This window comes from Rhinolophus hipposideros (genome assembly GCF_964194185.1).
Source record: "Rhinolophus hipposideros genome assembly, chromosome: X".
Classification (NCBI taxonomy): Eukaryota; Metazoa; Chordata; class Mammalia; order Chiroptera; family Rhinolophidae; genus Rhinolophus; species Rhinolophus hipposideros.
In genome coordinates, this window is record NC_138046.1 from 72,741,329 (window position 1) to 72,754,361 (window position 13,033).

At 40.7% G+C, this 13,033-nt stretch overlaps 1 pseudogene across 1 annotated transcript; it reads right to left on the bottom strand.

Moving 5' to 3' along the window:
- Positions 1-3,771: 3,771 nt before the first annotated feature.
- Positions 3,772-4,298, bottom strand: LOC308495052 (keratin-associated protein 13-1-like; annotated as a pseudogene). Its single transcript has one exon. The product of its transcript is annotated as a keratin-associated protein 13-1-like (transcript).
- Positions 4,299-13,033: the final 8,735 nt, after the last annotated feature.

Here is a 13,033-nt window from a genome sequence, read left to right on the forward strand (position 1 = left end):
GCAACTTCAACAACCTCGTGCTCTGAAGAGCTGGACCATGACGGTCCGCAACGCCCAGCACGTGAGTGGGCAGTCTGGGTTAGGTTTTCCCTGCTCTATAATTTAATAAGTCGGTGTGACTATTACACTAAGGAGATTACCTCTTTGGGGTCCATTTATAGTAGTACCATATACAAGCACTAAAATTGAATTGAATTATTCTTTCTTATGAGACCTGCTTTTTTAGTAATTTGTCCCAAGTCTCAGATGGATCTTGGTTTGAATTCTAGCCCTGCCACTTAAAGCTGTGTGGTCTTGGTCAATTCATTTAACCTGCTTCCCTTCATTTTCTTTATCTGTACAATGCAAATAATTGCATTACCTATCTCATGTAATTGTTTTGAGGGTTCAATGAAACATAGTATGTCAAGGTTATAGATAGCACAAGAGCCTGGGATATAGTAAGCACTCAATTCATGTTAACTTTTATATGATCATCTGTGATGTCTGTCATTTCTCTTTTCAGGCAGCAAAGATTTCTAAGAGAGTCAGCAGAGCTTCAATCAGTAATTCTTCTGTATATACAAAACAGAGACTCCTTCTAAAATGAAATAAGACCCTACGAAATGTAATCCCTGAAATCAAGCAACTTAACACAAAAAATGAATTAGTTTGATGCTTTCTGATTCTTGTACCTGGACTTACACTCAAGTGTTAAAATTATGACATATTCTCAATGTTCCCAGTTGCTGCCTCTACTCAATATTTTTCAAGCATTCTCATCATGAAATATCTTCGACATTTGGACCAGGTTTATATTTTAATGTGAAAATCCATGATGAGTAAAGGAGCATCTAATGGACTCCAAAGCTCTAAGAAAATATGTTAGGGCTTTTTGTAATTCACTTTTTGGCGTTTTGGGGAGAGATGAGGGGGAAAAATGATTCTTGGGGTAAAGTAATAGCTCAGATATTTTAAATGTCACAATGTGAGCTTTACTAGGCTGGCAGAAATGTCACCTGGAATTCTCATGATTACAGAAGAAGCAGTAATTAACTGTTTCACAATGCTTGATACAGACACACCCTTTAATGTCCTTGTTTTCTCCAACGCATCTCATTTCCTAATGAGGTCTAAGCAGGTAGCGCTCCATGTGGACATCCATTGTTTGGGTCCTGAGGAAAGTTGAAGTCTATTTGGACAAAGTTTAACGTACATTATTTTTGTATTAGAATTCATAGCCTTTTGGAAAATTTCTTCCTCCAGTTAGCCCATGACTTTTTGTAGCCCTTTGACTTTTCTACTCCTGAATGTGTCTTTTTTTCCCACGGTATCCCTCAGCTCTAACCCTTTCCATACTCCCAACGAAACCATTCATCAAAGCCTTTTTCTCTCTCATTTCTCCAGAACCATAGCAGATAAGAAAAAACAAAATCATTTACCACTGATTGTTAATGTCTTCTAATGAAATACTAGCCCACAGCATCAAATCACTTGGGTAGCCTAGCAAGTATACAGATTCCAGGGCCCCACGGCAGATACACTAATCCAGGAGATCTTAGGATAGAGTCTAGAAATCTATTCTTCAAATAGATTTCCTGGCTGTTTCTAATGGGCAGCACAGTTTGAGAAGCACTGTGAAGACAGTCATGAAATAATGACTTGTCACCGAAGACTTCTAGAAATAGTAATGCTGTAAACCAAAAGAGTAATTCTCAGGTAGTAATATTTGGTGTATGGTGGCAAGCTGCTACAGAAGATGTATTCTGTGTAAGGATGTCATTGACATGACATTCTTTGAGTCACTTGTACTTCCTACTATAGATGGTGCCTGAGTACTTTTCAGGCTTTTGAAGCTATTGGAACATTTTGTCTCTCCTTTCCTCAACCGTCTTGGTCCCACTCAGGAGATGCTTAAGCCATTATTGTTCTCTCTCTTTCTACCATTTTCCTGAGAATGTAGCTACAGCTTCACTCAAAAGGATGTTGAGTGTTATATTTTAATATTTATGTGGATATGAATATAAGTCCTATAGTAGTTGTACTGTACTCATTGATATTACTTTCCATTTCCATTACAGTTCCAAAAAATGAAACACTGATGGGCAAAAATGTTTGGTTTCGATAACATTTAAAATTGCCCTAATTCTGCAGCCGCTATGGAAGGCAGTGTGGAGGTTCCTCAAGAAATTACGAATAGAATTACCATACGACCCAGCAATCGCTCTCCTGGGTATCTACCCAAAAAATTTGAAAGCATTTCTCTATAGAGACACGTGTACTCGAATGTTCATTGCAGCTTTGTTTACGGTGGCCAAGACATGGAAACATCCAAAATGTCCTTCTATAGACGAATGGATAAAGAAGTTGTGGTATATACACACAATGGAATACTATTCGGCGTTAAGGAAAGATGATATAGGAACATTTGTGACAACATGGATGGATCTTGAGAGTATAATGCTAAGCGAAATAAGTCAGACAGAAAAAGCAGAGAACCCTATGATTTCACTGATATGTGGTATATAAACCAAAAACAAGACAAACAAATGAGAAACAAAAACTCATAGACACAGACAATAGTTTAGTGGTTACCAGAGAATAAGGAGGGTGGGGGGAGGGAGATGAGGGTAAAGGGGATCAAATATATGGTGATGGATGGAGAACTGACTCTGGGTGGTGAACACACAATGGGATTTATAGTTGATGTAATACAGAATTGTACACCTGAAATTATGTAATTTCATTAACAATTGTCACCACAATAAATAAATTTAAATATAAAAAATAATAATAATAATAAATAAATAAATAAATAAAATTGACCTAATTCCATGACTTTCATAATTGCCAAAATTTTGATTACAAATGAGAGTAAACCATTAATCACTTTTATTTTCCCCACTGTAATACTAATTTCAATTACCAGCCTAAAATGAAAACTCCAAATATGTTGGAGAAAGTGTCTAATTCAATACAGTTTTATAATAAACTATTGGGTCTGTCTCAATTTGCAGATTTTTCAAGTTATTGTGGTTTGAATAAATTGCTTATGTTATTATGATTTCTCCTTTCAGTTCATTTACTTCTTCAAATATTGTAACTTTCGACTATTTGTTAGCAATGAAACTAACACAAAGAAAGAAGGCCACTTCTGATTGAAAAGCTTGTTTTAAATGACATTATTATTGATTCAGAATCAGTTCATATGCAGAGTTCTTTCAAAGACACATCAATTCAGTTACTATAATAGAAAATTGATCTCAGTGAGAGAAATAAGACTCAGAACATAAAGTATAAGCCTTAATTTGTAAATTGTTTATTGAGTATAATACGCACATAGGGATCCAAGTCTTTCATACACTGTTGTTCCTATTGTGCAACTAATAATGTAAATAGAGCTATAAAACATTATAATCATAATAGTAAAGATGTCAAGTTATGAGTCATTACATGAGTAATTTTTTAATGACTCAAGCTTGTTTTGGAGGAAATAATTTCATTATTCAACAGCAACAAACTTCTATAGGTTGCTTTTTTTTGGGGGGGGTGCAAGATCACATGAATTTATTTGATTAAAATTTGCATTCAATTGCTCTTTGATGGAAACACAATAGCATAAATTTTATCAATAGCACAGATATTCAGGTTTAATTTCTAGTTACTCATTAATTTCAGAGTCTGTCAAAAGTCGATGATGCAAGAAATTAATGATTTAAGAATAAAAGAATAGTGGTAACTGGTGACAATGAAAATGATCACTGTACTGAGTAGAGACTTTGACCTCAATGCTCAAAAGAATCTGGACCCTTTAGAACTTGATAAATAGAAGCCAGATTCACAGGTTGGCCTGTAACACAATGATTGGCAGCTTCTGGAGGCAAACTAGGTTGGGCGGTAGAATCCAGACCCATAGGTCAGGGAAGGGAACCAACAGACTCCATAACCCAGGGATCTGAAGCCACAGCCCAGGGAGTAGCAGCTTCTGGATCCATAGCCCAGGGACCCACAGGCCAGAGGCCTTGTGTAAGTTGACAGGCAGGGGCTGCAAAAACATCCTGCTACATCCTCCTCAGGTGGTAGCAGGATGTCTGGCAGGGTCTGGACACCACATAGGATGTCTGGCACCTGGTGGGCCCACAGTAGGTCTCCTGACAGCCACTGTAGAGAGAGGCGCCCAGCTGGTAGGTTCTGGGGGAGCAGAGGTCAGTGCTGTAGACCAGGTTGCTGGGGTAGGAAGAGCCACAAGAGGAGCCTGGGTAGCACATGTAGACCCCAAGGGAGCGAGAGAAGTTTCCAGAGCAGCAGTTGTAGGACATGTTGACCGAGATGTGAGTTCAGCTGAGATACAGAGAGAAGATTCTGAGTTTTTTCAGGTTGCTTTTTAAATGATTCTTTTTTAAGAATGTAGGGACTTTGGACAAATTACATCAAATAAAGCAATTCTATGTAGGCCAAGCTAGTATGTTACCACAACAATGAAATACTTATTAATGTAAGACATATGGTTTGGAAAAAACCTGCATTTCACAGTAAATTAGACATCCATCAAGGATTTGAGAGGTCCAAATTTTTCAGTACCCTGTCTCCACTTCAATCACAAAAATGATAGGATGAAGCCAAGCTTATGTTGTATAAAAATAAATTTCTAACAAAAACCTATTTTGTCTCAGAGTCAGTGAACATGGATTCCTCTACATGTGCATGGTCTCCCAATGATGCCATCATGTCATGAATATTAAGAAAATTGCAATACACTGAAAAGACATTTTTCTCCCTACCTCATTCACAGAATTTCTCTTTCATTTTCTACTTTTTACTTACAAAGAAGTAATAACTTAGATATCATTATAATTGATCAGTCATCTTGGAACCATTAAAGCTCATTCTGTGGGAAAAGAAGGGAAAAACAAGCAAGCAAAGGCTGAGTTTTCTGTAAAATTGAAGTTTCAATACCTCTAAGTAAAATCTCCAATACTGATCATTAAGAACAAAAGAACCTCAGGGATTGTAATTGGTTTACTAATTCTATTACACACACACACACACACACACACACACACACCACAACTATTGTAGTACTACTTCAGAGCTCAGTGAGAATGAAAGGGGCAGGTTCTTTCAATCGGTATTTAGCACATGTTTTTACAACTGCAGGGTACACACACACACACACACACACACACACACACACACACACACTGAAACTGTGGTAAAAATTGAAAAAAGTGAAGTCAAAGCTTGATAGAACTGTTTTAATGTGCATTTGAAGTTCACTTGTTCATGTTACAAATTAAACTCCACAACTTAAATTCTGGGGGAGCTCATACGGTAAGGCTGCCGTTCTTCCCCCAATCATCAAACTAAATAATCCAAAGCCAGCTAACAATGCAGGGTATGAATGCATCCCATCTCCGTTCCTATTTTCCCATCTCCACTTTCCCATGGTGCTCTGCTCTACTCATTTGTTCTACAACCTGAAGTGGGCCTGAGTGCTCTCAATAAATGGTCCCTTTGCAGAGCCCTCATTACTGCTTGTTTCATATCTTTAAGCAAGGAGGCTAGATAGAGGGAAGAGCATTATATTTGAAATTAGAAACGTTGGATTTTAACCTTGGCTTGACTGGAAAAAAAATTACTCTGCATTTTTCTATAGATTTCAATTTTTCTCTTTTATAGCTAGATGGTTTAGATAATTGCTATGTTTCCTTCAGACTAATATTCCATGATTCACCAGTGCTTATTTGCCTCATTTGCTTACTGTGGTTTTATTTCCAGGTTTCTCTTTTCTTTCCCCTCTTCATAAATGGCTAGGTTAAACAATTGGGATATAAATAATTGAAAGCCCACTTAGTTGTTTAATTATGACATAAACAGGGCTAATATTCTGAATAAATGAATCCGCAAAACAGAAAACTGCTCTGCAGAGTAAAATAACACCATCACTTCGGTCAATACAGCAATAATGATGATCTTCAATTCACAGACTCTTGATTAAATAGCTCAGAAAACTAACACAGACACATACCATGTTTGCCCGAAAATAAGACCTAGCTGGACAATCAGCTCTAAGGCGTCTTTTGGAGCAAAAATTAATATAAAACCCAGTCTTATTTTACTATAAGATTGGGTCTTTAATATAATATAATATAATATAATATAATATAATATAATATAATACAATATAATACCAGTTCTCATATTAATTTTTGCTCCAAAAAACACATTAGAGCAGATTGTCTAGCTAGGTCTTATTTTCGGGGAAACACAATACCAGGTCTGACAATGAAGTTTGCGAACTTGTTGCAATGATGTTGCTAACCTTTTTTGATATCAGTGGGATTATTCATTATGAATTTATACCAACTGGATAAACAGTTAACCAAGTTTACTATTTGGAAGTGCTGAAAAGGCTGCATGAAAAAGTTAGACGACCTGAACTTTTCACCAACAATTCATCGCTCTTGCATCACGACAATGCACCAGCTCACAAGGCACTGTCTGTGAGGGAGTTTTTAGCCAGTAAACAAATAACTGTATCAGAACACCCTCCCTACTCACCTGATCTGACCCCCAATGACTTCTTTCTTTACCCAAAGATAAAGGAAATATTGAAAGGAAGACATTTTGATGACATTCAGGACATCAAGGGGAATACGATGAGAGCTCTGATGGCCATTCCAGAAAAAGAGTTCTAAAATTGCTTGAAAAGGAGGACTAGGAGCTGGTGTCTGTGCATAGATTCCCAAGGGGAGTACTTTGAAGGTGACCATAGTGATATTAAGCAATGAGGTATGTAGTACTTTTTCTAGTATGTGGTTGTGAACTTAATTGTCTGACCTCATACATGCACATTCACTCACAAACATGAATTACAACAGCTGACAGATGTAGTGAGAAAATATTTCTTAGAAAACAAATGAACAAATACTTGACACTTGTGTTACAAAGACTGTCCCGGGAAAATTCTCATGCAATCTACTTTTTACTTCACGTTGTAAGACAATTTTGGTTTTAAGGACAGTGTAGCTGTCATAAGTGGGTGGTATAGGGGGCACTCCAAGTATTATTGAACAAGTATTATGTGCCTGGCAATATAATTGCGTGCCACGTAGATGAGAATATCCTTGTTTTACAGATAAGGAAACTAAAGCTCAAGAAGACTAAGTTTCTAAAGGTTATAAAACTAGTAATAGCTCTGCCATTTCTTCCTTTTAGGGAAATAGTGATGTGTTACTTCTAGTCCACATCTTGGATTCAGAGTGGGGGATGCACAGGAACGTAAATCAGCGAATTGTTCCTCAGGAAACTTCTGCACTCCCCTCACTTTTCTTTCTCACTATCCTTTATGTTATGAAGTTCATCCATTTTCTTGAGAGTTTTCTTGTCAGAGTCTGTATGAACCTTTCTAATCCATATTTCTCACCAATCACTTTTTATGTCCCTTTCACTGTCCCCCCTCTGTCAACATGTCTCTGTCTTTCCTAGTCTTTCCTTCTCCAGATTTCTCTCGAGAAACCTTGAAATTGCTATGCTGAAAAGACAAATAAATGTAAAACCTAACATTGCACTAGGCTCTAAACCCAATGGGAAACATCTGCGGACATGTAGCTGTGTTCAACTTGCTTTCCACTGGCTGTTTTAAACTCATAAAAGCATAGAGTAGAATGGTGGTTGCTAGGACCTGGATGTAGGGGAAATAGAGAGTCAAAGTGTACAATGGTTTAGTTATGCATGAGGAATAAATTTGGATATCTAATGTATAGTGTGGTGACTATCCTTAATAAGACTGTATTGTATACCTGAAATTTGCTAAGAGAGTAGATCTTAAGTGTTCACACCTCAAAAAAGAATGGTAACTATGTGAGGGATGTATATGTTAATTAGGTTGATTATGATAATCATTTCAGTGCATATGTGAATGCACAGTGTACATCAAAACATCACATTGTACACCTTAAATATCAACAATCCTTATTTGTCGGTCATATCTCAATAAAGCTGGGGAAAATAAGTAAAAACAAAGAAAATTTTAAAAGTGGTCAGGGAAGACCTTTCTGAGGAGATAATAACTGAGCAGAAACCTGAAAGAAAAGAAGGAGCAAGCCATGTAAAAGTCTGAGGGAAAACCATTCACCAAATAAAGGAAAGGATTTGAATCAGAGAATGAGTTTTTGCATTCTTAGAACAGTAAGAATACTATGTTGGCTGGAGAAGACTAAGCGGAAGTGAGAATGATAAGAAATATGTCGCAGCTTAAATAATGTGGAGTCTTGTACGCCACGGTAAATGAGTTTGGAGTTTATTCTCAGTGAAGTGGGCAACCACTGAAATATTGAAAGAAAGAAGGTGGCATGATATGATGTATGTTTTTAAAAGATCAATCTAATTGCTGTGGGGTAGATAGACCAGTGAAGTGCTACTGCAAGTATGTAGGTAAGTCTAGGCATGATTGATAGTGGCTTGAACTAGTCATATAATAGTGGAGATGGTGAAAAGTATTTTAATTTTGGATAAATTTTGAAGGCAAAACTGATATGTCCTGTTGATAGATTGGATTAAGAGTATAAAGAAAAGAGAAGGGTTAAAAATGATTTCTAGATTTTTGACTCTAGCAGCAGAGTAAATGATAGTGACACTTACTGAGACAGGAAGTGCCAAGGGAGTTGCCAGTTTGGGATAGGGAGACACAGAAGTTCTATTTTGGCCATACTAAGTTTGAGCTGACTCCAAGTAGAGTTTTCATAGATAGTTGGATGTATGAGTCTGGGTGAGGCCAGGGATGGTGATGTATTAATTAAGAAACTACTTTGTGATAAACTTGAGATTAAGAACCACATATAGTACATTTATTATACTAAGTATAGTATATTTATTATACTATATATAATATAGTATATATATATTATGTTTAGTATATTTATTATACTACAATATAATAGAAGGCACAGCCAAGCAGGAAACCTGTAATAGAATTTTTAATATAGTACAACATATGTCTGCAGGACAAACTTAGGAATGTTTAAAAGTAAAAAGTGTGTACAGATGATTATAAATTAATACAAAGTAACATACTGCCAAAATACCCAACAGCATAAAAATGACCATTTATTTGAGGACAAGGTGGGGGCTAATGAAGAGTTTCCTAAAAGGTTGGCGAAAGTAGGATTAATGAAAAAGCATGATTTTTTTCCTCTTGATAAAGACCCAATAAATAGATGGTATTGTGTAATGTTTAATTTAAATATTTGCCATTTAATATTTCTAAGATCCCCAAAATGAAGTGAGTGGTACATTGTGCATATGTGTGTGTGTGTGTGTGTGTGTGTGTGTGTGTGTGTGTTTAATGTACTTGCTATTCCGGTTTCACTGCCTTTGTTGGGGGAAAAAACAATTAGAAAACAGGTAGCTCACACAATCCTATTGCAATTATCCAGATTCACAATAAGCTAACCCAGGAAATTGAAACAATAAAGCCTATCACTCATTCACGAGATCATGGAACTATTAATAAAAGAGAAGCATAGCTTGACCAAGAGGTTGGGAACTACATTAATTAGATGGGACATACTTTCTATTAAGCACTGTTCCACAGTTTGTCTTAAAAGTGGCTTCAGCTGCAACTTAACTGTTTCCTATAGGAAGCAAATCTGCTCCTTGAACTTGGCCTCCTTTCTCCCTCACTCAGGTCATGGTACAGATAAGTATGGACATACACAAAGATGTCTCTAGCACACTTAACAATAATAAACAAAAAGTACACTAGTGTGTTGAAATAAAAATATACAACTGTCATGCGGGAGACCCTGCTCACTGTGCCATTTGTCATGCAGGGTGTGGGGACAGAGCCCCAGAGAGCAGTTTCCAGGCTCTTGGCCTCATGTGGAGAGATGCTGGCTCGGGTAGTAGATGGCCATCAGCTGTGGCTGGTTGGCCGTCAGCTGTAACCGTTGAGCCATTGGCCGCTGATATAACTGCCGCGGCTATGGAGGGAAGCGGAGGAGAGTGGAAGAGAGAGGAGGAGACTGAAAGAGAGTCAAGGAGAGTTGGTCGGTTGGCAGCAAAGCACAGCAAAGCAGACAGCAGTTCTCACGTCGTGTAACCCCAGCCTCCAATGAGACCATAGTGGTATGACTTCCCTACCTATGGCTCCATAGGTGTTCCTTTTTGGCCTAGGCACATCCTGCGTTCTTATGTGGGGAGCGGGAGCAGAGACCCTGCAGGAGACCCTGCATGACACATGGCGCAGTGAGCAGGGTAAGATGTCAGCGGAAACTCTCTGGAATGTACTGGAGCAGTTTACACATATAAAAGCTCAGTTTCATAAGCAGGGAATGGTGCCGGCCAAAACCTACCAAAGCATGGTGGAGCGGTTTGTGCGTGTGAGAGCCCAGCTTCGGGAGGCCCATGAGGAGCTACACCAGGAATGGGAGGCACTGTCTGCCTGGGAGACTCAAGCCTCCAGCTGGCACACCACCCTCTTGGCCATGGAAGGCGTTGCCCTCATTTTGGTGATCTGCTGCAGCCTTAAGCTCTGAGGGTTGTGGACATCTTCTGCGGAGGCCTCCACCCACTCAGACACCTGGCATGGCGAGCAAGATTCCGACCAGGTAGGAATGGAGTCTGACTCTGGGCAGGAGGACGTGTGGCCCCCGCACAGTGTGGGGTGCTCGGTGGCCACTGTTCTCAGGAGTTGGACCCCCAAGGAGGGGTGGGAGGACATGGACGGCTCTCCGGCCAGCATGGAGAGGGCCCTGCAGGCTCTGGCTGAGTGGTTGCCAGAGGAGGAGAAGGCTACAGCCGGCTTTGTGGGCTGGATGTTCCTCATGGCCTTGAGTCTCAACACGGAAAATGCGCTTCATGAAATGGCCCAGGTGCCAGAACAGGTGTCCTGGTTGGAAGCGCTGGAATCTCGGGTACGCCTGTTAGAAGAGGGGCCCCAAGGTGGAGATACTGAGGCAGAGGCAGAAGAAGCGAGTGGAGACAATGTAGCTCTAAGCCCCAAGCCCGGCCAATCTTGAAGCAAAGGGTAAAACGTGAGCAACTTTTGGGCCCCAGGGGCGTTGCTGCCGGCAACCCAGCTGTGACCCAGTTCACAACCTACACCCCTTACACTCCCACTGAGTTGCAGGAGCTGGGGAGGTGGTACAGACAGAGCCCTGGAGAGCCAGTCTCGGATTGGCTATTATGTTTATGGGATGAGGGAGCAGACAACATTCTTTGTTCCCCAGGCGAGATGGAAAAGCTAGCCTTTGTGACAGTGCATCCGTCCCTGCGACAAAGGTTACAAAACTGCCATAGGTTGGCCCATGACCAGGGCAACCACTCTCTAATGGAGTGGCTCACTGCTGCGGTATGCACAGTATGGGGACAGGCTGGCGAGCTGCCAGACACTGTGAGTCAATGGCAGTCACATATGGAACTTACGCAAATCATCCGTGAAATGGGTATGAGACATGCTATTTTTAACCTTAACATGCAGGGGCCAGATGACGAGCTTTTTACAGCCAGCATGAGAGATCTGGTTTTGGATATTGCACCTGCGAGTGCTTTTGGATCCTTGGTTGCTATTCTTACACCTTATGTAGGGAGACCGATCCATGAAGTTACAACTGCCATGGCCATATTAGGGGATGTTGAAAGCCGGAGGCAAAGGAAGTTAAGACAGGAGGTCCACACAGTTGAGACCTGGAAGCCCAAACCAAAGATGAAGGGGCGAGTTCGCGGGCCTCAGAGAGTAACACGCACACAGATGTGGAGTGATCTCATGGTAGCAGGGGTCGATCGGGAGAAAATAGACTGAAAACCCAATGCACTCCTGCTGGAACTTTGGAAACAGTTGCGTCCAGAACAACAATTCTGGAGAAGCATAAAAGAGAAGTCTGGGAAAGTGGGACTCGTGTCCCTCCAGGACTTCATGCAGCCGCTTGAGGCAGACTCCTTTCAGCTTGATTAGGGGTGGGGCCAAGGTATCCTGTCAGTGGGGACGAGCAGGGACCAGACGCCCCACGTGGAACTGTCCATACATTGGTCCCTTTCTAATGTGCAGAGGGTTTTGGCCCTAGTTGACACACGGCGCAGCGAGCAGTGTCTCCCGCACGACGTAGGGTGTCATGCAGGCTCTCTGGTCCCGCTCCCCGCGTAAGAATGCAGGACATGGTGAGGTCAAAAAGGAATACCCACAGAGCCATAGATAGGAGAGTCATACCACTATAGTCTCTCTGGTGGCTGGGTTGGAGACACAGGAAGCAAGAGCCACACTATCCGCAACCTGCCATCCACTTCTCTCTGCCAACCAACCTCACTTGCTAGCTGCAATCCACTTCTCTGCAATCCGCAATCCACACTCCACCGCTTGCTAGCTCAGCCACTGTCTTCTTGCTAGCCCCCACTTTCTGCTAGCGTAGCCACGGCAGTTATATTAGTGGCCAATAGCTCACTGGTTACAGCTGACGGTCAACTAGCCACAGCTGACGGCCATCCAATCACAGTTGATGGCCATTTACTACCTGAGCCAGCACCTTTCCACGTGAGGCCAAGAGCCTAGAAACTGCACTCCTGGCTCTGTCCCCACAGCAACCTTTTTGCAATTTACAGATTTGCAGACGCCTGAGGGTAACAGAGGCATTTCAAGAAATTAAGGTTGAGAAGAATGTTGCAGTACCTTTGCACTAGGCACTGTTTTTTTCTTTGAGTGGAGAGTGGTAATGGAGTGGGTAGAAAGACTAAGGGCTTGGGAAACCCAATCATAACACCAGGCACCCTAATCTGTTTCTTTGGTGACCATTATAACTCAGTAGCCATGGCTTAGTCTTTAGTTGCTATGTTAAACAAAGTTCAGAATTCTTAAGCAAAACCCAGAGGGTAAAAATCAATGAAAATGGAAAACTTTTTTGGATGACTGCAAACACCTACAACTAACTCTAGGGTTTTTCTTTTTGTGGGGACAGAGTCCCAAAGAGCAGTTTCCAGGCTCGTGGCCTCACATGGAAAAGTGGTGGCTCGGGTAGTAAATGGCCATCAGCTGTGACTAGTTGGCCATCAGTTGTTACCA